Source organism: Camellia sinensis, chromosome 10 (assembly GCF_055761805.1).
Source record: "Camellia sinensis isolate YWXY chromosome 10, ASM5576180v1, whole genome shotgun sequence".
NCBI classification, from domain to species: domain Eukaryota; kingdom Viridiplantae; phylum Streptophyta; class Magnoliopsida; order Ericales; family Theaceae; genus Camellia; species Camellia sinensis.
This window is the reverse complement of record NC_138970.1, coordinates 40683943-40689942: the sequence shown is the minus strand read 5'-3', so window position 1 is coordinate 40689942 and position 6000 is coordinate 40683943.

Genomic DNA, 6000 nt, shown 5'->3' with positions numbered 1-6000 from the left:
GGACTTTTTTCGATTGCCTTGGCCATGTGCTTCATGTTTTGCATAGTTGTAGTACAAGTGTCTATGCTTGCTTCAAGCTTTGAGCTTCAAAACATGCTTCATTTGGATCATGTACATGATTTGGCATCATTTAACATGACATTTCAGAGTGTGTAGCATTGCCATGTTCTCATTTCATTCACTCTTTAAGTGCTTTTGAGGGTTGAGCATTGTTGCCTTGTTTGTGGCCAAGTGTGCATGCATGTATGCCTAGGCCTTTGAGCCCTCATCTTGGCATGTTTTGGTCTTTGTTAAGACCTATTTGAGCTCTGTCCATGGTTGGTTCATGCATTTGTGCCATGTATTGCATGCCCCCTTTGTAGTCCTTTTTGCTAGCTTTAATGCTTAAGGACCCTTGCATGCTTTACTTGTGTTGCTTGAGTGGTTTGGCATCGCTTCATACCTTATTTCAGAGCTTATACTGTTGTTACACTTCCATGTTTATCACTCCTTGAGAACTCTTGAGAGTTGTGCTCTTATGCCTAGTTGATGGGCCATTGTATGTGCATGTTTTTTTTTTTTTTTTTGCATTTCATGCCATCTTTCGTAGCGTTATGGCCACTGTTTTGGCATGGCTGAGGTCTATCCATATTCAGTTTAAGTCCATTGCATTGAGTATGCCCATCTTACATTGCATTGAGTATGCCATGTTGTTTTTAACATTGTGTATGCCATATTGTTTTGTATGCTTAGGTTGCTTTGCATTGAGTATGCATGCCCCTTAGCATTGGTAGTTTGATCATGTTGCATTGTATGTTGTTGCATGCTTGTCCCTTGCATGATTGTTTGCATGCTTGAGTTGCATTGCTTATTTGCATGCTAATGTTACATTACATTGAGTTGCATGCCTTGCATTGAGTTTAACATGCTTGTTTTGCATTGTTGTTTGGATTAAGTGTTAATCCGAGCACGAGGAACGAGGGATGTTTCATACTTGAAGTGATGAAACCTGCCTCAATTCTTGGTCGCCGACGCTTTTGATCATACATGATAGAGTTCTAGGCCTTATGTGTTTATGTGTGCATTCATTTTATATTGAATTGTGCAATTTGGCTTCTCGGCCATCATGCATCGAGATGCATGATTAGTGGCCCGAGGGTCGAGAACCACACTCCCTTGAGCTTATGAAATGATAGGGAGGGTGGTTGTGCACACATACCTTGCAAATACATTGCCATGCCCTTTCTTGCTCTTTGTTGCAGCAAATTGGAGAAATGCAGCAACAACTGGTCGGCCAGCCAGAAAAACTAGTTAGCTGACAACTTTTTCTGGCCTGCAACAAAGACAACTGGTCGGCCAGTGGCTGGTGACACCAATAAGTGGTCGACCACCCTCCCACAGGTCCCCAAGGTGAGTTGGAAGCTTTCTGGAGCTTGGTGCAAGGTTCTGAGAACGGTTGCAAACAGAGGCAAGTTGGGGCATCGCGAAGGATTTTCGAACGAGGCGACCGGGCATACATGCACTATTCTCCCTCTGAAGCTCCTACTTTACTACTTTACTTAGCTAATTTTCTTAGCTAGTTTATGCTTTTGTTTTGTAATTAAGTAGTTAATGCGCTTAGCTGCTTATTTGTTTTGTAATAGCTTAATTAGTTAGCTAGTTTTGTTGTGTAATAATTAGTTTAATTATCTTAGATTAGTTAGTTAGCTTCTTATTTGGACCCTTCGTCGAGAGGGCCAACTGTTGTAATAAGCGTGCGTGTGTGTGATGCATGCCTTCCAACCTCCATTTCTTTCTTCCTTTTACTTAACCGCTTATGATGGTTAGTTTTATGGCATATTTTGTTTAGCATACCTTATGCTTGCATGCGTGCATCCATACATCTGTTTTGCATGCACCGGACTCGGCGCATCATACTGCATTGTATTTCAGTTCCAAATTGAATACATGTACCAAGTTGCATTTCACATGACATTCTAGATAGCCGAGCCTATCTTAGTTGCATTTTTGCATGTGTTGCATTAGCCATCTTAATATGCGCTAGGATCATGCATGATTTCTAACTAGTTCTTTGTTTTGGCTCGGAGTACACTGTGAGTGTTTACGCTTTAGCATACTGCATATGTGTAAGTGCTGCCATGTTAGCATGCTTGCCATGAGGCAAACTGCTTAAGTGATTAACTGCCTGAATGCCTGTGGGTGAAGGTTGGATTGCTTAAATTGGAACAATTCATTAAATCCCCGATTTAGCCTACTTGCGAGTAGCAAACTTCAAATCATTTTCACGAACGAACATGTAATTCTTTGTTCCAACTTAGGCGATCTAGCCTATACTTGTATGTTGTGCGCATCACATAGTAATTCTAGGTTAATAACCAGAATAAGAACACGTGTTTTCAAAAATAACATATCATGTTAGTAAAGGCTGATCTTTTGATCGGGCGAGCGGGGGTGCTTATTGCATGACCTTCCCCTCTCGTACCCAAGTTCCCGAGCCGAGGCAACTTTGGTGATGATGGACACGTGGCCTTAGGCACGAGTCAGGGTTTCCTAAATTCCCCCAAAAATAAAACATTTAGGTGGCGTCTCCGTATCTGGCAAAGTAGTCTATGTTTGGCACTTCTTTATAAAATCAGTTTTCCAAAACTATTTGCTGGATTTGGACTCTTTGGTGATTTATCGGTCTTGTATTTCACTTTGCGAGATTAGATTTAGAACCGTGACATTGAGTCCGAACTTGTAGTAGCTAGAGAGCAAACAGAATTCGCACCCTTGCGGCGCGGAGCTCGGAGAGTCCTCGGAGCGGTCTACAGTTTCTGGCGACTCTGCTGGGGATTTAGAGAACTTGACTCGAACTCATGATATCTTGTTTTGTTTACACTTATGTGTCTCTTTGCATTGCATTTGCATTGGTGCGCCTAAGATACCGTGTTCGCCGTCTGCTATTCCTGATGGTTTGCTTGAGGCTGTGTGCTATAAGGTTGACCGGTTACGGGCTCTGCCACGATGGGAACACAAACCCCGATTGTTGCCGGGGCACCCTTTTGACCATTCGACCTAGTGCATATCGGAATCCATAGTGACTATTCCAAACTAGGACAGGTTGCTTACCCAATTGTAGGTTGTTTGAAACCGCTGTGTGCATAGTGAAACCCTAGCTCTTGACAAAATAGGACAGGGAAACCCTACCCAAACATAGGGGTGTTTTGGCTCTCATTGCTTGCTATATGCTTTTAGAGTGTGTCTCTACAAGAATGCATGTATCCGTTTGCAAGTCTGGGTATCAGGCCTGTGGGCATCAGTATCAGTATTTGGAGAATCAGTTTTACCTGTGAGTAATAGATTTGGGTACCAGATTTGGGGCAGCTATTTGGGCAACAGCGATCAGTGTTTGAGAACAATGTGTTCGACTTACGAAAATCAACTGTGTGTTGTGTTTATTTAAGCTGTTATGCTGTCCGTTTATTTCCTTATTATGCTTTATTTATCTTTTTGCTAGGTAGTTTAGCACTATTGCGCCCGACCAGGCAGATATTCCCCAAGCACTCTGGGTTAGAGGTCGAAAACTTAATCGATCCGAGTATCTGATAGACGAACAACCAGTGTTCCATTCCTTACCCCCGGCTACTAAACGGAGGTCATTAAGGTGCAGTGTATCAGTACAGCGGTTGCCAGATCAGTGGTCCTTAAGTAGTCAGGCTAAGATTTCCGAGCCTACCACAGAAACAGATATACCAATTATTCAGCTAGATCAGCATAATATGGCAGGTATGGAAGAGATGATGCGTCACCTCCAGGAGACTATGCAAAACATGCAGCGGGATGCTGCTCGCCAAGCAGAAGTAGTGACCCAACAGGTAGAGTTAATTGCCAGGCTACAGCAGCAAATTGGAGCATCTGCTTCACACCCAGCTCCTCCCCCACCAGGAGTTCCAACACCAGGAAGGACTGCCACCGTCCAAGAAAATACGGACGTTCCAACGGGACCAGCTCCGCCCCCAATCCAACCTCAGCCATCCAAAGCGCCCACCAATCTAGTAGATTCACCGTTTGAATTTGAGGTGGATCCAACGGCGTTAAAAGTGAGCAAGCTAGAAAAGCTTTTCAAGAAGGATCAAGGCGTGAAATCCATTCCGAATATAGAGGATGGATACACCGACTCGGCCGTGACGCTGCTGGACCGGTTTAAGATGCCACATATTGACCACTTCGATGGTTCTGGGATCCCATGATGCATTTACGGCTGTTTTCAGATATCCTAAGGCCGATGGGCCTCTCCAGATTACAGAAGCTTTCTCTGTTTGGCCAGACCCTGTCAGGTGTAGCTAGGGATGGCAATTTAAACCTGACCCGTCGGGGACCCGATCCCCCGACCCCGATTAAGACGGGTTTTCCCCGAAAATTATCCCCATAGGGCCGAGGATGGGATTAAAAATTAAATCCCCGATAATTTTCGGGCCGGGAACGATGATAGCTTCTCCAGACCCGGCCCCGGCCCTGCCCCGCCCCGAACATCCCCGAACCGTCTTTATATAGATATATATACATATGCTAAGCTTTATTATATTATATATATATATATATATATATTAAGCTTTATTATATTATATTATATATATTTGCAGCTAAACTTTAGGCTGGGCTTTAACTTTATCTCGGATTCTCAGATCTCTCTCTTTCACTCTGACTCTCCACTCTCTCTCTCTCTCTCTCTCTCTCTCTCTCTCAACTCTCTCACTAAACTCTCCACTCTTTTCTCTCGCTCTAAAACCTTACAAAAAATATACGAATCCTCCGATCCACCCCTCTCAGAGTTAGAATTTCACATTGCTCCTTTCATCAAGTTTTGAGTGAACGATCCACCACACACAATCACTTTGTTGCTGTGTGAGAAAAATAGAGTGAGAGGGAGGAAGAGAGGAGTGAGGGAGAGAGGGAGAGAGAGAGAGCAGATCCTCTACCGTCGCCAATCTCCTCCGCCGAGAGAAGAGAGCCGTCCTCTTCACAGCGCCAATCTCCTCTACCTACTCCTTTGCCGCTCTCCTCTGCTGACTCCTTCGCCAATCTCCTCTTCACAGTGCTGATCTCTATCCCTCTCTCTTTCTCTGTGTTATACACACACACATATATATATATATATATTATAGATTGAAGCTTAGATCTTGAGATCTATTCTATGATGATGATAATATGTTGTTGATCTTTTTTTTTCTTTTTTTTTTTGGATCTGTTGGTTTTTTTGATCTGTTCTGTTCTGTTCTGTTTTTTTTTTATCTGTTGTTGATGATGATGATTTGTTGGTGTTGATCTCTTTGTTTCTCTCTTTTTTTTTTATCCTCCAGCTTCAAAGCAATTTTCCAAAAAGAAAAAAAAAGGTCGGGGGTTGTTCGGGGTTGGGGAAACCCGATCCCCGTTGGGGGGCAGGGACGAGGGCGAATATAAGTTCCCCGTCGGGGATCGGGGCCGGGGACGGGGGGATTTCTACCATCTGGGATCGGGGACGGGGAGTGTGATCCCTGGCCCCGTTGCCATTCTCAGGTGTAGCGGCTATTTGGTATGCAAAACTGGAGGACTCTGTTAAGAGGAACTGGGAGGAGATGGCTGAGGCCTTTATAGCTCAATACTCCTACAACACGCAAATCGAGGTCACAACTTGTGATCTCGAGACAACTAGGTAGGAACCGAAGGAGAGCTTTTCCGACTTCGTAACCCGTTGGAGGGCCAAGGCCTCGATGATGACTATCAGGACGGTTAACAAAGATCAGACACGGATGGTTGTGCGCAACCTCCAGCCTAAACTTATGCAAAAGATGATTGTCCTCCCCCTTCCTACCTTTGCAGATCTACATGAGATAGGGATGCAGATCGAGGATGCCATGAAGCAAGGCCTCATTGACCATAACAGAGAGCAGCCCAAGAGGGCATTCAACCGCAGTACAAATGCAGACACAAGCAGTGATGCAGCTGCCAGAGCTTCAGATGTGGGTATGGTCACCACCACCACCCCAAAAACCCTTGCAG